This window comes from Ostrea edulis, chromosome 2 (assembly GCF_947568905.1).
Source record: "Ostrea edulis chromosome 2, xbOstEdul1.1, whole genome shotgun sequence".
Lineage (NCBI taxonomy): Eukaryota > Metazoa > Mollusca > Bivalvia > Ostreida > Ostreidae > Ostrea > Ostrea edulis.
This window is the reverse complement of record NC_079165.1, coordinates 10336645-10364496: the sequence shown is the minus strand read 5'-3', so window position 1 is coordinate 10364496 and position 27852 is coordinate 10336645. Positions and strand designations below refer to the sequence as shown.

At 34.4% G+C, this 27852-nt stretch overlaps 1 long non-coding RNA gene across 1 annotated transcript; it reads right to left on the bottom strand.

Moving 5' to 3' along the window:
- Positions 1–8950: 8950 nt before the first annotated feature.
- On the bottom strand, positions 8951–13479 carry LOC130052075 (uncharacterized). The gene is made up of 3 exons (XR_008800438.1): positions 13434–13479; positions 12819–12953; positions 8951–9043 (listed from the first exon to the last, which is right to left on the bottom strand). It is a non-coding gene; the product is annotated as an uncharacterized LOC130052075 (long non-coding RNA).
- Between the last annotated feature and the right edge of the window lie 14373 nt (positions 13480–27852).

Genomic DNA, 27852 nt, shown 5'->3' with positions numbered 1-27852 from the left:
GGTTTTCCAGAAGAACCGATAACAAGGGTTTTTCGCGTAAAGTCCTCTAAGTTCGTTAAAGGTCAAAGTTCAGTTACGCAGGGTCAAATCTGAGCATGTTTTCAGATGTCGAAAAGGATGGTCTACATTGCGATAAGTCTTAAGACGTCAAAATTTTCTCGCGGCGGAAAGAAAAGAAGACAAATGATAATAATAACTAGTAATCCTAATTGTTCGCGAACAATTAGAGGTCTTTCCACCTTTTCAGACATTCAAACAATGTCTCTGAATACCAAAAAATCTGTACTTTATATGCTTTAGATGGTATAAAAATTGCTTATTTTCAAATGACCTTGACCTTTTACCTTGACCTAATTTTCAAGGTCAAAGGTCAGGGATCTCACCTCAGTTGGTCCTGTCTTCCTAGGACAAATACGTTAGAAGTTGTAAATTTCTACGCGAAATTTAAAATTTTTAAGGGCAGTAATTCCCGTTAGGGATCAACGAATCATCAAAAACAGGAAGTCATCTTTTACAATTGATCAGGCAATAAGTTTAGTGAACATTTCGTGTTCGTCCCATTTACGGTGTTCATACTGTAGTGATAAGAATGGTTTTTACACAAGTCGCTGTAAATCGAAGAAAGGTCAAAGTTCAGAGTCGTAATGCAATGCATTGACTTAAGTTGGTTCTTAACTAATTGTGCATATTATACCTAATATCTACTTTATATGCTTTATACGGTGTGAAAAGTGCTTATTTTCAAAGTTTCTAGATGACCTTGAGCTTTGACCTTGACATAATTTTCAAGGTAAAAGGTCAGGGATGTGACTTCAGTTGGTCCTGTCTTCCTACGACAAATACTTTAGGAGTTGTAAATTTCTACGCGAAATCGAAAACTTTCAAGGGCATTAATTCCCTAAAGGGATCGAGAAACCATCAAAAACAGGAAGTCATCTTTTACAATTGATCAGGCAATAAGTTTAGTGAACATTTCGTGTTCGTACCAATTACGGTTTCCATACTGATGTGATAACAATGGTTTTTACGCAAGTCACTGTAAATTGAAGAAAGGTCAAAGTTCAGAGTCGTAATGCAAAGCGTTGGAATAATTTGGTTTGTGACTGCTTGTGCATATAACACTTTATCTGTAGTTTCTATGCTTTAGACTGTATGGAAAGTGCTTATTTTCAAAGTTTCCAGATGACCTTGACTTTTGACCTTGACCCGATTTTCAAGGTCAAAGGTCAAGTATTCCATTCCAATTGGTTCCGTCTTTCTACGACTTATATTTTAGGAGTTTTGAATTTTTCCGTAAAAATCGTCAGGGCCATTAACTCCCTTTAGGGGTCACCGAAAACTTAAAAGTAAACACTACAACGCTTCAACTTGATCGACTAAAGAATTTAGTGAAAGTTCCATGCTCTTATCATTTACGGTTTTCAAGGTGAATCGATAACAAGGGTTTTTTGCGTAATGTCCCATAAGTTCGTTAGGGGTCAAAGATCAAATACGCAGGGTGAGATCTGAGCATGTTTTGAGATGCTAAATATGATGATCTACATTGTTTTTCGATAAGTCTTAAAACATCAAGAGCTTCTCGCAGCGGAAAGAAAAGAAGACAAATAATAATAAACAGAACAATATCAAAAGGTCTTTCCACAGAAAGGTGGAAAGACCTAATAATAAACAGAACAATATCAAAAGGTCATTCCACAGAAAGGTGGAAAAACTTAATAAACAGAACAATAACAATAGGACTTTCCACAGAAAGGTGGAAAGCCCTAATAATAAAAGAAAAGTGAAAAATCAACAATAGAATAATAGAGAGGTCACGGGGCTTCGTTTAAGTGGTCCCGCGTCCCTATCTACATCCGTGAAGAAGTTGTGGGCTCGAGTGACGACGTCGGAGACTTTCGGGGGCAAGAACCGTGCTTCAGGGTTCTCGGTTTCCCTCGGTCAACTTCTCTGTGCGAGAGTGTTTTATCTTGAATTCGTCGGTCAAGGTCTCGGGTCTCCACGACTTGCGGCTTAGCAGGAGTAGCGATAACGGGGTTTTCGACCTTCGGTCGCCGACATTCGCAGAGCGGTCAAAGTTCAGAGTTGTAATTCATGATTCCGAGACCAGTCCAGAATTCCATGCTGACCCATGTGATATTTCGAAAATAATAATTTAATTCACATCCATATTTGTTTTGTAAAGTGAAATACCACTATTAGAAATATGTTCATGTGACCTTTCAATGTCAAGTTTCAAGGCTTGTGCTGTGTATCCATAGGCTATCACATTGTAGATTCTAAATTTCATTGATCAAGATCAGATGAATTAACCTATGTACACAAAGCTGGTGGGTATTTTTTCAAACATTTGTACGTGCAAGAGAGTTATTTCATGTATAAGCAATTGAAGATAATTTAGATGCATATACCTCAAATATTCAAATTTATTATTTTTATTTAAAAATTGCAGTTTATTGCAGAATTTAATAGATGTGCCATCTTACATTATAATAATAAAAAATCCACATAAAGGCTAGGTCTCTGTTTAATATTACCTGATCAAAGACATATTGATGGGCTATTAATGTGAAAGAGTGTGTACATTAATATATCAAAGGTTTGTGACTGGGACATGCTTTCAGTGCTACAGAATCGTAATTTCCCGCAAGGAAACTTCATTTAGTATGTCTATGAAGTTTGTTAGCTGTACAAGTCTTGGTCAGACGTTAAGATATTAATGGGGACATGCTGACATTTTGGAAATACTTTTTACAGTATACTGATTTATGTATTGTATTAAGTTCTGTGTTCAAAGTGGTATAGAGGCCTGATGGACCTGGTGATTTAACTAGTTTAATCTGTCTGTTTACAAAATGGTCCGAAAAGGTACACGTCACTATATATATATAATTCCAATGTTATTTATTACAATAGTTTTCATTGGACAAAAATAAAGCTGAAGAGTTTACACATCAATAAATACGAAAACGCAATGTATTCATACATGCCTGAAAATAAATAACATAGTACAGGGAAACTATTCAAATTTTTGCAATTGTTAATAAAGTGAATAAATTGGAATTATAAGAATCAGAAATTCTTTTTGAAGAGTTTATCGGTGTGTAAACTCCGGACATTTCACTCACAAACTTAACACTTCGCACTTTTATTCAGTTTGTGAGTAAAATGTCCGGAGTTTACACATCGATAAATTCTTCAGAAAGAATGTTTAATCCTATAATAAATGACATACCTATATTACAATCTTTGAAAGTAGGTAATTATGTTTTTCAAATTTGAAATAAGATTTGATCCTATGACAACGGGTACGTAACATACTAACAGAAGACCAGTGTAGACTTTGTGGACAGATAAGAAACAACAAATGGCTGTGAAGAACTTTGTGTCAGTACAATAAATGACACCCATGATGAAATAGCTACAATGGTTGTCAAAGATTCCCTACTCCTAAATGAACTACAATTGTGGTTATTTCTATCATTAAGACACTAGGATTACCATTACAGTTTCAGACATATTTTATTACGAGTAATCATAGATAAAATGGACACAAGTTGATATGGCTCTTGATAATTAAAAATAACCATTAAGCTTCAGTGTCTGATAGGTATGGGGACTTGATCTGTACGCTCTTAGACTTCATGATCATACTCTGTTGAAGACGCGTTATTCGCCTGCCGTGCATTATTCTAAGTTTTAAACTGTCTACATACATAATGTCTGAAAAGGTACATCTCACTGTAATTGAATAAATTAATCACTTATATCACATACTTTGAAAGTGAGAAATTATGTTGGGTTGTGTTTCATTGTAGTTCATCCACAGACAATGGATACTGTAGGGCAAAATACTAAATTGATCATCACTTGAAATGAAAATTCTAACTGTGGAGTTTGACTTAAGCTTGGATTTCAAATTACATCTATATTTCCACTCATTTTGGGGAGGAGGGGGACAAAACGTAATATATAAAAACTACCGTGAATATGTGGATTGTGTAATATGGGTGTGGGGTGTAAGTACATGCTACATCATTGATCCATGCTTACCCCTATCAATATTCTCCAGAAAACCCTAATAAAAACCCTAATAAAACTCATTCTGATCTACATTCTTACAATGATGGAAATGGTTTATCGTTGCACTGTTATGCTTTGATGTGGTATTTCCCATGTTTGTATTTCTCTCTTAAACTTTCATTGGGGGTGAACTGGTGAAGGATGAATGATGAGAGGCCGTTTATTGAAACAGAAATGATATTTTGATTCAAATATAGTACATTGTATATATACTGGATTGGAAACATGTTTGATGCCAAATGTCTCAAGTAATATGAACTTTTCATTTTACATAAGCATTATCTATTGCATTGATTTAGAATAAAATTTACATGCTGTCTAAAGTTTATCATCATATAAGTAAAGATAGCTGTTTTAAAAAAAATAAATTACGTAGGACAGCTGGTTATGATGTATTCATGATTTTCTGAAACTACCTTCAGACAGAGCTATTTGAAAAATGAAAAAGGTTTGGACCCCTTGTTCAAGTCACATCATGATATAGATAAACACAGGCTTAAGAAATAAATGGCACATGACAGCTGGTTTTGATTTAGTTGCGGTTTTTCTACCTCCAGGCGGAGCTGTTTGAGAAAAAAAGTTTGTAAAAGAAAAAGGTTTGATTGGAAACCATGCAAGCCCAGAACTGAATTCCAGTCCAGCCCCAGAAAATTACAATTAAATGTCAAATGTTTGACCTTGGTGTATGTCGCAACATTGCCCTTCCCCAGATAACAATTCTAGATCTTTGCATGATGAAGCAGGTTATGTAATGAAGTCCTAGATGACTGAAATCAAAATCTTTAGCGGATAGCAGTAGGGGATCTAGAAAGCGGCAGTAAAAACAAAATTAAAAACCCTTACTGTGTCCAGGGCCAAGCACGCTACAACTACTGATTGCTGACAAAAAATACAGATATGTTTAAAGTCTTGGCCATATATATTTAATTAAAACGATTGTATTTTATAATACATTGTACTGTTATATTACTTTATGTAAGTTACTAAACAGAAAAGGATTTTACCCCACAGTAACAAGTCTTTTGCATTTCTAAAGTGGGTAGCTGTATGATGGGATTTCTAGAGATATAGAAGACAACACTTACAAACTGACTATTAACATTCGTCCTTTACGCCTGTTCATATGTAATGGGGCTATTTAGTTTCTTGTAAGTTACATGTGAAGCACCAAGAAATGGTTGCCTTTTCTTTTGAGTAATTGTTGAGAGGAATTTAATCAACATACATCTGTATATTATACCTTAGGTACTTTTTTTATTCAATGCACGTAAAACATTATGATCTTTTAGCAAACTCACAATTATCCACTAGCAAAGCTCCAATCTTTTCAATTTTTCTTCAGAGAAAGCAGACGGTATATTTAGAATGGACTACAAAAAGAACTAAATTTAATTGGGAAATATTGCAATGATTGATACTTAAAAAGTGATACCTATTCCACAAAAGTAGTCATTTTTTATAATAGCGGTCACCTGATTAACAGAAAAGTCATGCTGGCAATACATGTATTAAATGTGATAACAAGTAGAAATATATAGGTGGGACATCCTCCTTCTGTAAAGAAACAAAATATGATTAATGCAATAAAGCTGTTATTGCCTCAATAAAACTTCATAAAAATATCAAATTTATAGATCTAACCATTAAAACATTTTATATCTTTTTTACTATTTCATACGAGCTACTGTTTTATATGGCTGTGAGGTATGGGGAATACTTTTGGTATGCAAACAGGAAAAAGACAAAGATTGACACAATATCATTAAATATTGGAAGTTGGAAAACATGAATATCAGGTTTTGTAAACATCTATTCGATGCCGAATAAAGAAATAGTAGTATTGGTATAGTTTAATGATTATGTATATGTCTAATGTGTTGTTCAAAAATGGACATTTTGTACAAAAGTAGTATAGACTTCACAATAGTCGAAAAAAGATGGAGATAGAGAGAAAGGGAGAGATGGGAACAATTTTGCCTGGTCCACTGATCAGTCTCATTCATTTCATGTAAAGGAGTTATTTTCTGTTAACAGTGCATGATTAAAGCAAGTCACATATATTCTGCTAGTAATTCTCCTATTTGGAATATTTACAGTGTTTTAGCAACATATATTTTTCTATATAGAATCTATCAATAAAATGGGTTTTTTTTTTATACAACACAAACGTTTAGTTTTAGATCAATTTTATACATACTGGCAAATATGTAATGCTTGACAATAAGTATTAGTAAATTTTGTACTTTGTATAAGTTTCTTTTTGTATTTACCAATTAGTATGGCTTGTCTATCACATATAAATGGTTTATTACATTTATTGAGAAACCAGTCTTCAATTGCACACCACACCCCCTTTACTTCAAAACATTCTATAAACAAATGATCACTTGTTTCTATGTCACTTTTGCAAAACGTACAAATAGGGGAGTCTATTAATTTAGGTTTAAAAAGATGATTATTGGTAGAAATTATTGTGTGAAGTATTTGAAATTGTAACTATTGAAACTTTGACTCTTTGGGTAAAACTGTTGTCTGGTACAACGAAAAACCTCAAGTAGATAAAAATGATGTATTTGAAGGAATGGTGTAAAAACAATATTCATGTAACAAACTCATTACTCGACGAGGAAGGTAATATTATGACTTATGCTCAATTGAAAACAATCTATAATATATAACATTAAAACTATTTTGTTTTGGAATATTTCGGAGTAAGACAAGCAGTAAAGAAAATGTTGATATATTTTAATATTGATCATCTGATTAAGAACAAGAATTAATTATTCCTTTATACATTACACCTTTACTAGGTTATAAAACCAACAACAGAAAAATATACAGAATATTCAATTTTAACAAGGATAAACCAACTGGACAAAACATGGGATAAACAATTTGAAATATCAAATGAAGAGTGGAAAAGAATTCATAAGAATGCTTTTATGAACACAAAAGATGATAAATTATAAGGTTCCAATATCGAGTGAATTATAGAATGTTAACTACCAATATCCTTTTAAAATGATTGAGAAATCAAACATGGATCTATGCACTTTTTGTATACAAGAGAGAAAATCATTGGAACACTTTATGTATAATTGTAAAAAGTCAGTATTTTTTAAAGAAATGTGAAATGTTGGTTTAATGAAACATTGTTAATTAATATTATAACTGATAGGAATTTTTTTTAGCGTTGGTTGTTCAGAAATTGAAACAGTAAGGTTTGTATATTACCATTTTAAATAGTATACATACTTTAACAAATGTAAACGAAATTGTCTGTCATTCAAGAAATTTGAAGAAATTCGGATTAATGTTTACAAAGTAGAAAAACAAATTCAAAGCAAAACATGTACAGATCACTTTGAAAAGAAATGGAATCATTTGAAACATTAAACTCAAGTATAACGTAAACTATGTTACAAAAGAAATATCATACAATGCTTACTTTTTGTATTGTATGTATTTCTTATCATTTTTTTCTTCTTAAGAAGTGAGGTAAATGTATTCTTAATCAATGGTTTGTTAAAATATTATTTTGAAATAAGAATGTTCATAATGTAACATGCATCTGATTGTTGTGTATTACAGTATGATGTTTATGAACTCAGCCAGAGTACATTGTCCAATTATTCTACTTTCTTTACGTCTAACTTTTCTTTTAAACGAAGTGTCTGTCCTTGTAAATGTGCATGTGTGAAAGAATTGCTTACAACCCTGTACCCCTAGCCAGGATGAGCTGTAAGGGTTATATAACAACCTGAATATATACCCGGATAAATGTTTTTCCAATCAGCAAACAATTCTTAGTTCTAAAGAGTGCCGCAGATTGGACAATTTCATCTTATAAGGCACACAAAGTTGAGAATAAGACAAACACAGACCCCTGGAAGCAACACATGTGGTGCCAGGTGCCTAAGAGTAGTAAGCACCTCAAATTTACCAATTAAACTTAGAAGAAACCTTAATGAAGTACTAATTCAACAATTGCAGTCTGCAAGCACACACGTTATTTGGAATAACTAGACCTGTGTTTGAGGCCTAAACTAACACAACATCAAATGCAAAAAAATTTGTATCAAAAATATTATAATGTCAAACTGTGCTTTGTCCTGATCGTGAGGAATGGTAAGGCGAAGACACACCTACTTCCGCCTATGATGTAATTTTATGTATATAATGAACGCTTTTGTTAGTCGTATAGTAAATGAGGTTCCCTGCTATCTGAGGTGTCACTGAGATTGTATTCAAAATGGTAAGAACAAATATGCATTTTATCTCTTGTAACAATACAAGTCACGTATTGCAGAACAATGTAATGAAGTTAATGCTGTTGAGAACTTAAAAATATATATGTAGAAATGCAGCTATTGATCCCAGAATAGTTTTTAAATTTGGAGAAAATTACCATTTCTGTTTATCACAGATATCTTGACAGATGGATAGATATACAAGGGATGCTAACTCCTCCTAGGCACCTAGGCCCGTTTTACAAAACAACTTACGACAAATTCGAAAGTCTTAAATTGTTATACACAGTTATTACATTAAATGAAGTAAAACTTTTCTGGGGCTTGATTTTCAGCATTAAAAAAATTGCATGAGGAGTGATCGATCCTACAATCAACTGGAAAATTCCAGTATAAAAAGTTGGTCGGAAGTCGTAAGTTCTTTTGTAAAACGCGCTCCAGATCCTACCTCTGTTATATACAGGGGTTCGTGTTTGCCCAACTCCCTTTTTTATATTGCTTATAGGAGTAATGAAATTGATCACTGTTCGTTATCTTCACCTTTCATAGAAATGTTTGATATACATTTTTGAGTACCAGTATTTTAATCCATCTTAATTTTTTTATTCGTGAAAAAATGTTGGCACTTCATTGTTTAACCAGGTATCACTGTCCTTTATCATCGTCTTCGGCGTTCTATTCCACGCCTTCGAATGCAACCCCGTCGATGACCTCTACAATGCATGGAAAACGGATAGAAACATGATCATAGCTCGTAATCTTATGGATAAAGCAGCTGCTGCTCAAAATACGGATATTAGACAACTTGGAGTCAGGGATCAGAGATCTGCCCTGGTGAGTAAAGTATATTATCTGCCAATTTTATCATTTTAGGTTTTTTCCTATCTTTTTGTAGTTTCCCTACACCGGAAAGCGAGGGCGTGCTTATTATTGCGGTCCCGAGCTTCACATAAATAGCATTAACAAACAGTGTATAATTAATCTTACGCTACGAAATTCTTTATTACGTTGAGTTCTAACGGTTGTATTATATCTATGGTGAAAGTTTTCTTTCTTCAATGTTATGGAATAACCTTTCAAAATGTGGATTTAGTCAAAGTGTGGGTTGTGAAAAGGAGGGGGTGTTACCATTGAGTTTGATTTGGGGGGGGGGGGTCTGTCCAAGCTATGATACAATTAATACCGAGACTTTCAAAAGTAATTCGTAAAATAAAAAACACCTGCAAATAAAGAAAATCAAGGTATTTGAATAAATAAATAAGATCAGATACGTGTCATCGTTTTTCAAAGTAGGAGAGGACAGTGGGAAAGGTAGATTTCACAGCTGTCAGAACATTGTAGACTTCTGTAAGCAAAATAAATCAAAATCGATTTTCTTAATCGCGGGAACAGGGGGAGGGGGCAAAGGTCGATCCTTCAATTGAAATTATCGATTGAATTTCAAACATCCAATTCAGGTTTTTAAAATAGTGGTGATTCTACAGATCAAAGCTTGTAAGTAAAAAGTAACAAACTTTAGATGCATTAATAACCTCAAAACCATGTAGTCAACACAATGGGGGGGAGCCAGCCAGGCTCTTGTTAATAAAAAGATGACATTAGGGATATGGATCTTTACCTTTTCATTTAGCAATTAGAATAAAAATCCTTTACTGTGACTTAATTACAATTACAAACTATGAATCTTTAATCTAATCCTCATATCAACTCTATTCCTTTACCGTCACATAACATTAATTTGATTATAGCACATTTTATCATTCCTCATATCAACACTATGAATTTGAGCACCGAAACGTATAGCCTGCCCGTGAAATAAGGAAAATAACTTGCATTGTGAAGATCCCATTCCTTGACAAGACAATAAAAAGATGATAAAGAAAGAATCGAATTTCATCATTCATATAAAGAATGGAAATTAAAAATAACGACATTATCAATCTAGTAAATCCAATAAAAGAATATGAAATTTAGAGCTGGTAAATCACGGGACCCTGAATACAACAGAGGAAGGAACAGTGCACACCCAGACATGTCCGTGTCCGTGAAACTTACATGATTTTGTGATCTAAGGTATTCGAAAATGAAATTGGCGGCTATTGTAACGACTGTGTTAAGACTTAACACATGTAATGGGTGGATTAAAAACAACGCTAACAAAGGGTGAAGATAAACTAGCTTTTGGAGAGAAAAACTTTAAATCACATTGTCGACATCAACAGAGAAGTTAACACCAAAATAACATCGTGTTAGATTTAACTCCCGTAAGAATACCACGAATACAAAATACAGACAGGACTCCCTGGAAATATCACTGTTGGAATCAGTTGCCGTGTTGGATCAAGTATTTCATCGAACTCGCCGCAAGCCATAGAAGTCCGTGTTTGGCCAACTATCTATTTCGTATTGCTTATAGCTCTAGCAAGTTTATTCTTACTTCGAATTTCAATCATTTCGGTTGAGCATCACTGAAGAGACATTATTTGTGGAAATGCACATTTGGTGCATCAAAATTGGTACCGCATAAGTTTTATATTATAGGAGTTATGAGATTGATCACTGTTCGCTATCTTCACCTTTCATATTTTGATAAGATAAATGGAGTAATCTATAGTCGAAATCATTATTCAAAGAACAATTTAACAATTGCTATCAAACAAGTCATGTAGCTTAGTCTACTTCGTATACCAGCATTTATATAGAGAAGTGTTCCCTTCAATATCAGCCTTGGAATTATTTCATAATCTCCAAACGTGTTGTTTATTTTCTATATCATCATTGTTATAAATTTCAGAGATCAATGACTTGTTTATATTGCATATCATCATTGCTATAAATTTGCAAAACATCATTGCTATATATTTCAAAAGACCAATGTCTTCTTTATTTGCATATCATTACGGTTATGGCTTACACATACCATTTGTCTGTATAACAGAATTGATATGACTTATACACTTTAGATATCATGGTGATGTTTGTTCTGTATATCAGTATCGTCATTCTTTACTAAGATTTAGGTGCTACTTATTTTTTTTATCTATATGTTTATCATTTAAGAAATAGTAATGGCGTTTTATAAAACACAGCTTCATAGTGGTGTCATGGCTGCGTTCAAGATCGTATCGGCTAGCCTAGCTGCTAGGTATGGTGGCTGATTTGTACCATCTTACAATGTGTTGTCTTTTCGTTATTTTGAGGCAAAAAGTAGCAGATATTATCATTTTGTCGTCTTTTCACTATTTTGGGACGAAAAATCGCTAAATATCGTTTTGTTGTCTTTTCGCTTTGAAATAACACAAAGACAATAAAGTGTAAAATGACACAAATCATCCGCCATACCTAGCCCTTAGACTAGCCGCTACGATCTTGAACGCAGCCCAGCATTCAGAACGTGATCTAATATTTTCAGAATTTACAGAAACGACCATCATATTTGGGGTACAGATGAACACACTTTGCTGATCTGGCGAATTGCAGCGAAAATCAATGGGACATTTTCGTGTTTAATCTTCGTTAGAATATCATAATAAAACTATATTCCTCATCTTTTGTTCAATTTATAATTTGATAGCAATATAGGAATATACTTGATAAATGCCTGCCAATTTTATGTGTTATATAGTCATGAATAAGACGAGAGTGTCTAGAATAAAAAAGATGTGAAAAAGTTCATTGATTTTTAAAAAAATCCTATACACCATCTGGTGTAATAGGTTTCTCGTTGAGTTTGTGTTTGAATACGGAGGTGTATGATTTCAGTTGTATGAATCTGCAGTGCCTAGTTTATATCAGTTCATTAAAAGGTTTGTTGATGTAAAACTATAAAACGAAGATAACCAGTGAAACATGTACGCAGTAGTTCTGAAATATCATAGTTGAATTACTTTTTAGTAGCTCTACACATGTTTCTGAAGTAATAATTTGTAATTTATTCTTAATCTCCAAGCTTCATCAACACTCGCTTTCTGTAGTTGTGGATTTTTGAGCCGTTAAAGGGGTTGACCACAATGCCTTCTGTCAGTTGAAGAATTTTAACAAAAGCGAATTATCATTTGGTGTCATTTTAGGATCTACAATCCTTTTACTTCTCAATCGTCAGAATGGATAAAAAGTGTAAGAGGATCCCGCATTAGACACACCAAAACAAAAGTACACACTGTCTATTCTTCTGTGTTTAGTAAAGCAGAAGTGATAAAAGAATTAGATAGGTTACATGGGGAATATGTTTGAGTTCCAGCCGACAAAGCTTGTAACAAAATTGCTTTTCTAAGAATGATTATTATAACTATTTTAAACGAACTTGGCATTAATTCCACTTTTCGTAATCGTACTTATACTCTAACTGCCCTTTCAAAACATGAAATTCTTCAAAACCATGCTTCAGTTTTAGACACATTTAATATCCCAGTGAATGGGTCAGATGAATATGAATTACCGTACCTACAAACTGTATACTAAGGCTTCATGAAACCCTTACAAAGATACCTTGATGGATGAAGTAAGTCTTCTATCAAGCTGCTATCTTTCCTCGTCACGAAAATATTAACAGCTATGAAGGAGAAACTTCAAACGTACTGTGCGACTACATCTGCCAGAAGCGGTTTAAAACAAATGTAGATTCTAAAAAAAAATAAATTAGAGAACCTGTAGTAAATTTGAAATCGCAAACCTTTTCTTAAAGACCCCCCCCCCCAAAAAAAAACACCGTACGGTTTCTCCACGGATCAGTGAATGTGGGCGGAACTTATCCATGGTCAATGTTATTTACCTGGAATTTACCTGGCCAAGAGATCAGTTGTGTATATTTTTATGATATACACAGGAAACTTCTCAGGTTATTACAAATTATTATTATTTTTTTATTGGCTCTTTTTGGACATATATTATCATATAAACAGGATGTTACATGCAACTTCAATATTTCAACAAACGTGATAAAATGGGTTGCATGCACATGTATTCGATAGATTGAACTTGCTTGTAGCCAAGTAAATAACAGTGGGGGGACCCCGAACAAAAGAAATCAAAAGGAAAAAACACATATGTACAGATGAATATACTGTACGTAATCAAATGTATAACTGACTAAACTGAACATACTTGACCAACTTTGTGAAGTTTTCACATCTTCTGCATGTTTATATACTGGAAGCTTTAAATGAAAGCTAAATTTAAGAACCAGTATGTTATAATTCATGGAAATTAAATATCCGGAATAATACACTTCATGGAAAAGAAATATCCGGATTAATACAAAATATTACATGTTCTGTACATTCTATGCATAACGTATTTGCGTGGAACTACTAAATAGAGTTACACATGTATAAACATAAATTTGACATTTCATCAATATTTCATCAACTAATCTGAAGGCCAGGGATGGTAACAAAAAGCTGAAAAAAAAGGGGGGGGGGGGGGTTAATATCAGTTGGCATCGATCAAAATAATTAAAACTGGTATATGTGCAAAAATAAACAATATAAATAAACAATGTAATTTCTTTCACCGCTGGGAGGTGTATGGAATCGATAAGTGACTATTTCTAAGTTGTCGATATCTTTGTCACATATATATAAACAATGTCTATGTGAATTTTATCAATACACTGTCGATGTTTACCCCAACGTTTCACCTCGGTGCGCGAGAACAATGTCTGCCGCGAGGTTTTCCATAATTTGGAATCTACGATAGCCAATATATTTTCCGAAGAATCTAGAGATGATACATGTCATGTCTGTAACATGGAGAGATTGGAGATCTTTAAGAAGTCTTCTCCCAGCCCCGTGCTCACCATCGTCGTTATACCCTTCGTGGATCAAACCGTTTTTGTCTGTGAATCGATATACCAATATATTGTGATCCGCGTTTGAGTAATTTGAGTCCATAACAACTTTTTTATAGAAGTTTCTGACCTGGTTAAAGGTCACTGTGGTAGATGCCGCGATTTTAAAATCGTTCCTTTCTGTGGAGGTTTCTAGTGTCGACATCTGGATCTGTTGAAGTGCCTCTTTTTCTGCTTGATCCATTAGCAAAATGTTTTCAGGCTTTGGTTTTAACACTTTCTCTTTGTATGTGTTTCCGTTAGGAAAAACTAACTTGTCTCCTACGAAACGTGTTTTCACATTCTCTTTCCAATACCGGTTACTTATTTCTTGGAGTTTTTTTCCGATTTTCAGCTACCTCTACTGGTCTTTGTGGGGTAATGTAGAAAGGTGTATTTGATTGTTCTGTAGAGCCAGACCCTTCGCTATTTCTTTTGTCTTTCTGTACTTGGAGGACTTTCTCCCGATAATTCCCCCAATGTTGTTTGTATATTAGGTATTGCTTGCATCGTGCTTATTATCTCCTGCGTTAGCGTAGGTGCGATGGATATACCGGGTTCTGCGACATTCACTAGGCCGTGACTGCTAGCACTGTTTGTGGCTGACGACTTCTCACGACTTCTACTCAGGCTCATTTTAAGAAATTTCGATCAAAATCACTATATTTTCAATTTCACAAGTAAAATCACTTTCCTGGTATCCAAATTAACTTCTCAACGGTCTGGCTCAAATATATGTAATCCCACACACAGAAAACTCACATTATTTGGTCAAAATGTTGGAGCTCAGAAAAACATGACTATCTGGCTCTGATCACGTGGGCCTAGAGATCAGTTGTGTATATGTTTATGATATACACAGGAAACTTCTCAGGTTATCACAAATTATGCTTAGTGTCTTGATTTGTGCAAAAAAAATTATTAAAAATTCTACCTACATGCATACCGCATTTCTATTTCCCATAAACCTTCAAACTTGGTCATATTTATGTATTGCAGATAACAGGTTTAGCCCATTTCTAAACCTGTGCTTTTTAAAACTTCTAATTAAACTGTTATATATCGTATATAAATAATTTCCTAAATATAATATTACCAGGCGTTTCCGGACACTTCCTGGTGTCCTGTGAGTTCGCGGTGTCGTGGGTGTAGTAGGTAAAATATCCATGTTTCGAGAGAATGAATAAATCCAAGTAGATCTGTGTACATGTACAACCAAATGAAGAATGATCAATATATCCCTCGATATGGGCCGTCTGTAGGGTTTCTATAGCTGTAGTGTTTGTGTAATGGTGGTATCCCAAACAGAAACTGACACGAAGTCTACGGGTACAAATCAACTCGGCACCTGGTTAATTCGGCACTTAAAAAAAGGTTAATTCGGCACTTGGTGAACTCGGCACCTAGTGAATTCGGACTCGGCACCTAGTTAATTCGGCACCAAAGTCTGGTCATCTCGGCACTTGTTTTGATTTGTTTTGAAGTTGTTTCTATATGAATAAAAGAAAACGAATTATGAGATTTTTGGGATGTATTTGACAATATTGCTTATCGGTCTACGGGTAATAATTAGAAAAAATAATAATTATGAGACAGGTAATTAAAGATACATCAAATAAAGGGATGGCTTAAGCGTAGTACGAAATGCCTTTTCGGTAATTCTTTCAGTTTTTACGAATTTAGCAATATGATTGGAGGAGTTTGAGAGTTTTTGAAAAGAGAATATAGTCACATGATAAAAGTCACGGATAAAAAGTCACATTTAAATTTTGTTATGGAATTAAGACAAAATATGGCACAGGGCAGTCTTTATGAAAATATTAAAATCTTAAAAGAAATATGTTCCTGTCAATATAAAGGTTAAACTACATGTATATTGTATATATTTTTGAAAAATTTCAGATGTCTACCTATAGCAATCTTATGTGGTCAAGTTAATCTAAGAATGCTGTGGTGTACGTTTTGATAACTATTTCCATCAAAGTCCCTACATAACTCAGCGATGAAATTGTTAAAACAACAAGGTGGCTGTATAAGGGTTCCTTGTACACAAGGGCACGTGAGGTGATCATATTACGAGGGGGTAATGAGTAGACCCATGACCACGCAGGTTTCAGTGTTCCTAGAAGTACGAAGATGGAAGGTGCGTTTTGAAATATACTTTCTTTTTCGCACAAATTCAGATTGCTTTAAAACACACACACGCACGCACGCACGCACGCACGCACGCACGCACACACACACACACACACACACACACACACACACACACACACACACACACACACACACGCACGCACGCACGCACGCACGTAACACACACGCACGCACACAAACACGCACACACACGCGCACACACGCACTTCTATTTGTGTGTGTATATGTAAGTGGATATGAAACAAAGGCAGCTGTGGGTAGACGTTCATAATGTTATATACATGTACTTTACGTAGGTCATGATTTACTTTTCCCCTCTCTATCATTGAAAAGTTCTTGTTAAGTACACCTACACAAGTTTCAATATCACAACGAATCACATCTTAATATTGAAATAACTGCATGGCAAAGGCGCATTGACTTCTAAACGTAGAATATCGGACTAAAAAACGACTGTTATTTTTGCAAGCTAGAGTCGTCCTCCAAAAGTATTCGTAAAAAGTCCGCCGTCAAGTGAGTAAAGTTAGTACCGCTTAGAATTTAATAACATATGATAAAAACGGTAGAACATTTACTTTGGTATTTTGATGTTTCTTATGTTCCTTATCACTCTCAAAATACGTCTTGGAAGGGATTTGTACAAGTTTGGGGTGTTATTAGTGAGTATGTTCGTCCAAATATCCCGTATAGCGTGTTCCAGTTCACGGACATTGCTAATGTTCGCCGTTTGTTTTTGAAGTTCTTTTTCCAAAGCCACCAACAATTTTCGATAATATTAAGATCAGGACTCTAAGCTGGCTCCGGGATCATGAAACTGTCTTAAACTTTAAGATTGTCTTAAATCAATAAAGTTGCACTAAAATCTTAAGACTGGTCTTAAAGTGGATCACAAAAAATCACTTTGGCTTAAGATTGGTATTTTATCTTAAATTTGAAGACTGCCTTGGAGCTGTCTTAACTTTCTAAGACTATCGCTAAGTTCGTTCAAAATGGCCGCACTGGTTGCATTTTTGAGGCGAGTAAGAGAAAATTAACGTGATGTCCGTCGTTGAAGATGCCTGTCCCTACCATGAAGCGGAAAAATCATTTATTTAAGAAACAATAGACTGTCGGTAGATCGAAAACAGGATCTTGACGTTGAAAATCATATATGAAAATAAAAATTGTTTTGAAATCTTTAAGCAGAGTATTGACATAAAAAGTTTGTTTACAGGAAAAGAAGTCAAATCCATGTAATCGAAAAGTAACACCGCTAGCCCAGAAAAATTGAGAGCGGGTGTTTTCAAATATATAGGCATAAATATGACTTCTTATGTGATCAAAATATCGCAGGACTGATCGCCCGATTGTCCGTTTCACTGCCTGATCGTAGTTCGTAAAGTAGATGTAAATGTGAAAGTAGCACGTACACATACGACCGTTTCACTAAAAAGTTACGACTACAAAAGTACATGTATTTACCTGACTGAGTTTGCTGACAATGTGGAAGAAGAAAACAATCATTACTTGCAGTCTGCATTTGCACACGAATAATGTGCAGTCCGAGCCCGAATTTGAAATTAATTAGAGTTATCCTTCTTTGCTACATGTACGCACACAGTCGACAAAATAAATAAAGGCATTGAATTTAATAAAATTATCGCTTCAATCACTTTTACATTTCCACTTTCATTCATTACTACTTTTAGAAAGAGGGGAGGCGACGGGGTCAATACATCAAAATTTGTATGCACATGTATGTAATAACGAAAATAAGTTTCTTTTTAAAAAAGGGGGAGCGGGTTGGTACATGTATGTGCCTGCGTCAGCATTAGTGATCACAAACTAGACGTTTTAGACACTGACTATGTTGTTTAAGTCATTTATTTATTATATCTTTTTCTTCAAGCAATACAAAATAGATAGTGGGGCAAACACGGACCCCTGGAAACACCAGAGGAGGGATCAGGTGCCCAGGAGGAGTAAGCATCCCCTGTTGACCGGTCACACCCGCCGTGAGCCCCATATCCTGATCACGTGATTTTATATCAGCTATATATAAAGTTTATCATATACATTTGTACACTGTAACAGCGAAGACTCTCTATCTCGTGACTATCTATCAAGTTTGGTAGGCGTTGGCTCAATGAAGAACCCTCTCTATTCCATGATCTTGAATGCCTAGTATAATTCAAAATGTGTGGCGCTTTTATCATTCCTATATATAACTTCAATAATTCATATTGCCTAAAACCATATTTATCATTTTTTAAATCTTCATGTATCCAGGTACAGGATATGAAAATGAAACATCAATCACAACATCCACAGCGATATCAACAACATTGACAACAACACCTGCATCAATATCAACAGCATTGAAAACAACACCTGCATCAATATCAACGGCATCGACAACAGCACCTGCATCAATATCAAAGGCATCAACAACAAGATGGACTTTAACTTCGTTGAAATCACGATTTACAGGTGTTGAGACATTCCTGATAGTCTTATTTACAGGTGTTGAGACATTCCTGATAGTCTTATTTACAGGTGTTGAGACATTCCTGATAGTCTTATTTACAGGTGTTGAGACATTCCTGATAGTCTTATTTACAGGTGTTGAGACATTCCTGATAGTCTTATTTACAGGTGTTGAGACAATCCTGATAGTCTTATTTACAGGTGTTGAGACATTCCTGATAGTCTTATTTACAGGTGTTGAGACATTCCTGATAGTCTTATTTACAGGTGTTGAGACATTCCTGATAGTCTTATTTACAGGTGTTGAGACATTCCTGATAGTCTTATTTACAGGTGTTGAGACATTCCTGATAGTCTTATTTACAGGTGTTGAGACATTCCTGATAGTCTTATTTACAGGTGTTGAGACATTCCTGATAGTCTTATTTACAGGTGTTGAGACATTCCTGATAGTCTTATTTACAGGTGTTGAGACATTCCTGATAGTCTTATTTACAGGTGTTGAGACATTCCTGGTAATCTTATTTACAGGTGTTGAGACATTCCTGATAGTCTTATTTACAGGTGTTGAGACATTCCTGGTAATCTTATTTACAGGTGTTGAGACATTCCTGATAGTCTTATTTACAGGTGTTGAGACATTCCTGATAGTCTTATTTACAGGTGTTGAGACATTCCTGATAGTCTTATTTACAGGTGTTGAGACATTCCTGATAGTCTTATTTACAGGTGTTGAGACATTCCTGATAGTCTTATTTACCTGTCTCGGTGTAGTGCTGATCGCAGTGTTGTATATCTTCGTCGTTAAACTTTTGAGGTGAGGGTTAATAAAATAGACACACTGTAGAGTCGTTTTCTTTGTCGTTTTTTTTTTTTTTATCAGAGTTCATTTTCAGTCATACACTGTATATTTCTTGTCGGTCTGTAATTTTTCTGCCTGAATTAAATTCTTTTAATTTGATTTTTTTGGTATTGCTCGCCATGGAAACAACGAAATATAGAGCTAAAGGTAAAATGATGACATTGTAATATAAATATCGTGCCTTTCAAGAACGGTATTACTGTATCTACTTTGTTTTAACAGAGCTGTGTATCCTAAATTTGGAAGTAAAGTAGTAGATAAAAAGCCCATCGATATTGAAATCATTGTACTGAAGAAAATACCATCCACTCCTGATCATGAACTTCCAGATCCACCTCAGATCGTTTCGTCACAAGAAACCTCAAATGATCATCTGAAGAAATCCTTGTCGCAAAGAGAATTTTTGTCAGATCCGAATGAACCTGAACTGTACATTGAGCTAAGGAAGAACAGGATAAAGAAATAGGATTTAAAAATTCAGCAACTTAAAAGATGAGCTATGATACGCTGAAGTATATGTATCATTTGATAAATGTGTAATAATTGTAAATTGCACTAATATCTTACATCTTACGGATTGAGAGAAGTATAATGATTGCTACTCTTCTATATCAGAGTTACATGTTTTTGCGTAGACCCTGAGGTAAGCGCAAAAAAATTATCTGCTGAGCAGGACAAAGTCACCTGACGCATGTAAGACAATGTTAGCTCTGATGAGTCCAGGGTCCGTGTTTGTACAACTATCTATTTTGTATTGCTTATAGGAGTTATGAGATTGATCACTGTTCGTTATCATCACCTTTTATCCTGCACATGAAAACCTCATGTAACTAACATATTTCACAAACCTATGTAAAGACGCGCAGTATTGATTGACAAAGTATAACAGTGTGACCGTTGGGCCGAGCAAAGCACTAAATGGTGAATTGGGAGTTGCAAGTGATAATAATATTCACATTAAATGAAGTACGGAAAATTTGAAATATTATTATGCTATTTATGAAATTATTCTGCGGTTAAGGTAATTCCACCACTCAGAATGGTTCAATCTTATATTTGATTGTTGATTCTTCAAATAATATATCTTAGCAATAAATAAAATGATACATGTAAAATACGTATGATGCGGTATTAATAATTCTTTTTATCAATTAGCACACATATACCTGTTATCAACTTAAGAAAACTGCAATTTTCCTTCAACAACATTATAAAAATTTCACAAAAAGTGGTTAAAACAATATAATAGTATTCATAACAATGCCATGAAACCGTTTCTTTAAAAAATATATATAATATTTGTAAAAATTAAATGAAATCTATCGCATAATGGACTTTAGGAATAATGAAATGAAAACAGAGTTATTGCTCTTAGATTCAATATTTTGAAACACATGATTGATTATTCATATATAACCTAGACATTTGAAATATTTTATGGTTTTCAAGATTTTTATAATAACTATTGAAAAAGACTACAACAAAATTTATGTTCCTGTCATGCATAAATCTTATTAAATCATTGATTTTGCAAAATCTTATGACGTCACAGGAAGGTGGAAGTACGTAAAAGACCCACTAAAATTCAAATGATTCAAATTATTTTTATATTGCCTTTATCACATGAAATTGGTAAAGGTTCCATTGAAACTTGAGGAAATGTTAAATGTACCGACACATCTAAACAATCAATCTCAAACTGTAACATCACATGCTTTGGGTAGGGATAATCAAAATGCAGTTCACATGTGACCTGTCGACAAGGGATGCCTACTCCTCCTAGACACCTGGTCCCCAACTCTGGCATATCCAGAGGTCCGTGTTTGCCCAACTCGCTCTGTTTTGTATTGCTTATAGGAGTTATGAGATTGATCACTGTCCGTTATCTTCACCTTTCATCTTATAATAAGTTTAGGCATTTGATCTGCCCATTCATTAAATGTGAGGAATATAACATTGCATTGTGACATCCGTTTATCTGATCAGGATATGGAGCTCACGGCGGGTGTGACCGGTTAACAGGGGATGCTTACTCCTCCTAGGCACCTGATCCCACCTCTGGTGTGTCCAGGGGTCCGTGTTTGCCCAACTATCTATTTTGTACTGCTTGTAGGAATTATGAGATTGATCACTGTTCGTTATCTTCACCTTGCATCAACAACACAAATACAAAGGAAGGCATGTGAAAACGTGTCTGCTTATGACGAAATGTTTGTTGTACTCTTCATTCATTTATTTTATTTAGAGGTGTTTTTCAATGAAGTTCTACATGCATATTTTTATTTATAGAAACTCATGAACTCATTCATCTATTTAGTTGTATGGCTGTTTTCTATATCAGGATTGGCTTAAAACTGTAGCAATAACAATTACACATTCACTTTTGAACAAATTAAGTGTTTAAATTACATTTTGCACGACAGAGTATTGTATTTTGTAGCAATCAAATTCAAAACTCGAATAACTGTTGAAGCAGCTAATGAAGTAATTACTCGGAACTCCTTGTGCGGCTTCGTACGAATTAAAACGGACACAACTGATGGTACCGATAGGTGAACAAAATATCGTCGGAAATTTTAACATGGTTTACCAAACCGACAAAATGTTGGTCTGATTTCCAACATCGTAAAAGTTTGTTCAATACGGCAGAAGACCAAACGTTTCACGGCTGGTTATGCTGTATACTTATCAAAGTTTAATTTTAGCACAGTAGCTCCTCTAGTTTTTAACAGCCAATTCTTTTATTAATTTGAAAGTTCCAACCATATGCCTTTTTCACCAAAACATTTTGACATATACAACACGTTTAATAAACAATTGTCAAAAGAATTTCAAAATATGTTCTGCATGGATTGTGAACAACAGTTTACTAAACCGAAAGTAGTTTTAGTGTTTTAATAAAAGCGATTTATGTTTGTTGTGTAGTACATTGTACATGATTGACACATGTGACCTAGAAAAGACTCTATATTTCCGTAAACCAGCATTAGACACTGATTTTGTGAGCAGTTAAAGCAACTGCAAGTCAGTGATTTTTTCATTTGTTTATATTTTTGTTAATAATTGTAAAAAATTGTTAAGTCTTTGAAAATGTTTTGCAATTGATTTCTGCTGAGTTTATTTTGACCCGTAGCCCGCAACAATAATCGAATTCGTAACAAAATATCATCCTCAGCAACGTTCAAGAAAGGAGGTAATATATTGTTGAAATGACATAATTATTCAAGATATGCTGAAATGAATGACATTCAAACTTTTGAGCATCTATATTTTGTTGCTAGATTTATATTGTTATGTCCATGACACGGTTTATAAAATAACAGACGCTGTATGAGTGTAATAGCGAATTACATTTTATTGTATCCACTGTCAATGTGTGTATAAGTGTAACATACAATACTGGATTTATATATTTTGTCCAGGTACAGTAGTGGTTAACTAACTCATTTCTTACCGCTGCAACCCGCGACAGATCCCTGTGATCAGCAGTGGTTCTATACATGAGAGGGTATCATGGTCGCTCGCTGGAAAACGTGACCAGCAGTGATCGAATATATTGAAGGGTATGATGGTCGCTCGCTGGGACAAGTGGGTTCACTACGGGTACTACAGTTTTCTTTATATATGGCTAATGTTCATTGTTGTTTATACACTATGTCCGACTTTAAAAATAAAGATTTTTATTTATCATTATTTTCATTGTTGCCAGATTAATATAACTGGAATCAGATATTTGTCATTCACTATGAATTATGTATGGGAATACATTAATCAAGGTTGATTTACTTTTTATTTTCACCGTCAATGCAGCTGATCAGATATACTCGATCACAAAAATGATCCTTAAGCCGCAGCGGCTTATATTTCTTGCTGATAATATCAGAAAGACTCACCGTGAGTTTGAATAAAATTTATAAGTTCTAAGATAATGTATTGCTTTGAAAGATGCTATAGTATGCGGCATTTATTTGTAATATTAGGTCACATAAGGGATTTGTCATGTATCTTTTCCAAAGGGATCCCAAGTTTAGGAAAAAATATGAGTACAATACCTCCGACGTGATGGATTTGAATCATTTCAGAGTTATGTGCGAAACATTTCACAGTTGACCATGTTTTCAGTCCATCCGACGGTAGTCAAACAATGTGGATACTGACCGATTCAATGTAAAATTAGACGCTGTGCCAATCACTTTTGAATTCCCAAGACTCAAACTGATGACCGTAGAAAGCTCACCTCTTACTGCAACGAATAACACTGGAAATATACACGTATTGCACAATACTATTGTCTGATTACCATGTGGGGCTCACGGTGGATGTGAGCGGTGTACAGCGGATGCTTACTCCTCCTAGGCACCTTATCCAACGTGTGGTATATCCAGGTGTCTACAAATACCCAACTCTCTATTTTGCATTTAGTTTAGGAAAAGTGTAGATAATGAAGAGTGATTAATCCCATGACTCCTATAAGCAATACAAGATAGAGAGATGGGCAAACACTTGCCCCGGACACACCAGGTGCTATGATATTGACCACTCAGGTGGGGTCAGGTGCTGTGAGATTGTCCACTGTTCGTTATCTTCGTTTTTGATTATTGTAATAAGTAAAACATATCTAGTGATGGATATAAACTTTGAATAAATCTACACGAGATTATGTTTTAGTTTAATATTTGATCTACAATTACATTACAAATCTATCCGTCAAGTGTATTCAAATAGCGCCACATATTTATCATTACGTGTAGCATAACTATATACACTGATGTCCCCAAGAAGTATCATTCAGAAATCATAACCTATATTCCACACTTCTGAAGGTGTTTATTTGAAAGAAAATAAATAACGTTGAGTTTCTTTCAAATCAAAACGAAGATTTCATCCTATATCAGCGGATATGTAAAGTACTAAAAGAAGACCCCAGGAAATAAAACAAAAACCAAGGAATTGTGAATGTTAGACTTTTTGGGCCCGCGAGGAACACTACCACGACTTAACTTCTTATCAATGCAAATTAACATACACATTACAATTTAACTTTCATTCATATCCATATTTGTTTTGCAAAGTGAAATACCACTATTAGAAATATGTTCATATGCCCTTTTAGTGTCAAGTTTCGAGACTTGTGCTGTGTACCCATAGGCTATCACATTGTAGATTTAAAATTTTCATTAATCAAGATAAGATGGATTGACATATGTACATACATCTGGAGGGTATTTCCCCCCAAACAGTTGGAGTTGCAAGAGGGTGATTTAATGTATAAGCAAATGAAGATAATTTAAATGCATACACTTCAAATATTCCAAATCATTATTTTCATTTCAAAATTACAGTTTATTGCAGACTTCAATGAAATATTTTAATGAGATGTTCCATCTTGCATTGTAATAAACAAAACTCCACATAAAGGCTAGGACTCTGTCTAATAATACCTGATCAAAGAATAGCGATGGGCTATTAATGTGAAAGAGTGTGTATATTAATATATCAAAGGTTTGTGACTGCGACATGCTTTCAGTGCTACGGAAATGTAATCGTTCCCTAAGGAAACTTCATTTAGTATGTCTATAATTTTTGTTAACTTCACAAGTCTTAGTCATTTGTGGACATTAGATGTTAAGATGTTAATGGGGATATGCTGACATTTGTGGACATTAGACGTTAAGATGTTAATGGGGACATACTGACATTTGTGGACATTAGACGTTAAGATATTAATGGGGACATGCTGACATTTGTGGACATTAGACGTTAAGATATTAATGGGGACATACTGACATTTGTGGACATTAGACGTTAAGATATTAATGGGGACATACTGACATTTGTGGACATTAGACGTTAAGATATTAATGGGGACATGCTGACATTTGTGGACATTAGACGTTAAGATATTAATGGGGACATGCTGACATTTGTGGACATTAGACGTTAAGATATTAATGGGGACATACTGACATTTGTGGACATTAGACGTTAAGAGATTAATGGGGACATGCTGACATTTGTGGACATTAGACGTTAAGATATTAATGGGGACATACTGACATTTGTGGACATTAGACGTTAAGATATTAATGGGGACATGCTGACATTTGTAGACATTAGACGTTAAGATGTTAATGGGGACATACTGACATATGTGGACATTAGACGTTAAGATATTAATGGGGACATACTGACATTTGTGGACATTAGACGTTAAGATATTAATGGGGACATACTGACATTTGTGGACATTAGACGTTAAGATATTAATGGGGACATACTGACATTTGTGGACATTAGACGTTAAGATATTAATGGGGACATGCTGATATTTTGGAAATGCTTTCTACAGTATTCTGATTTATGTATTGTATTAAGTTCTGTCTTCAAAGTGGAATATATGTCTGGTTGACATGGTGATTTTCATAGTTTGTTTTGTGTACAAATTGTCCGAAAAGTTACACGTCACTAAAAATATATAAATTACTTACTTGTATTTGTGGACAGATGAGGAACACCAGATGGTTATGAAAAACCGTGTACATATATCAGTATAATAAACGACATCAATGATGAAACGGCTACCACGGTTTTAAAAGATTCCTTACTTCTAAATGAACTACAATTGTGGTTATTTATATCATTAGAACAGGATTACCATTACAGTTTCAGATATATTTTATTACGAGTAATCATAAATAAAATGAACATAAGTTCATATGGCACTTGATAATAAAAAAATAACTGTTTAGCTTCAGTTTCTAATAAGTAGAGGTCTTGATCTCTAAGCTCTTAGACTTGAAGATCATACCCTGTTGAAGAACCGTTATTCGCCTGCCGTGCATTATTATAAATTCTAAACTGCCTCTTTATTTAATGTCTGAAAAGGTGCATGCCACTGTAAATGAATAAATCATCCACTTAAAGCACATACTTTGAAAGTAGGAAATTATGTTGGGATGCGCTTCATTGTAGTTCATCCACAGACAATGGATACAGTAGGGCAAAATACTCAATTGACCATCACTTGAAATGAAAATTGTGACTGTGGAATATGACTTAAGTTTGAATTTTAAACTATATTTCCACTCATTTTGAGGAGGGGTGTGGGGCAAAACGTACTATATAAAACTTACCATGAATATGTGGATTGTGTAATTTGGGTGTTGAGTGTAAGTACATGTACAATTCATTCAGTCATGCTTACCACTATCAATATCCTCCAGTAAACCCTAATAAAATTCATTCTGGTCGACAATTTTACAATGATGGAAATTAATGCATTGTTATGTTTTGATGTGGTATTTATCTTATATGTATTTCTCTCTTAAACGATAAACTTTCATTGGAGCTGAACTGGTGAATGATTAATAAGAAATTGGTTATGGAAATAGAAATTTTATTTTGATTCAAAAATAGTACATTGTATATATACTGGATTTGAAACGTGTATGATACCAACTGTCTCATTCACTAGGAAGTTTTCATTGTATTGATTAGAATAAAATTTACATTGCTGTTTAAAGTTTAACATCATATAGGTAAACAAAGCTGTTTTAAAAAATTAATTGCGTATGACAGCTGGTTATGATGTATTTTTGATTTTCTGAAACTACCTTCAGACAGAGCTATTTGAAAAATTAAGAAGGTTTGGACCCCTGGCGTAAATAACAACATCATGATATGGATAAACAAAGACTTAAAAAGAAATTGACTATGCACGTGGTTTTGATATATCTGTGTTTTTCTTCAACTACCTCCATGCAGAGCTGTTTGAGAGAAAAAAAAGTTTGTAAAAGAAATAGGTTTGATTGGAAAACATCTACACATAAGACTGGATTCAAGTCCAGTGCCACACAATTACAATTAAGTGCTAAATTTTGGACCCCTGGTGTAAGTAACAGCATCGCCTTACCCCAGATGAAAAACCTGGATTTGTGCATGATGAGGCAGGTTATTTAATTAAGTCTCGTATGACTGAAATGAAAATATTTTTCGGATAACAGTAGGAGATCCAGAAGGGGGCAGTAAAAACAAAATTAAAAACCCTTACTGTGCCCAGGGCCAAGCACTTTGCAACTACTGATTGATGACAAAACAAGACAGATATGTTAAAGTTTTTGGCCATATTCCTTTAACAAAAAGGATCATAGTTCGTTATACATTGTACTTTAAAAATTATGTTATGTATATTGCTAAAGGAAAAGGAATTC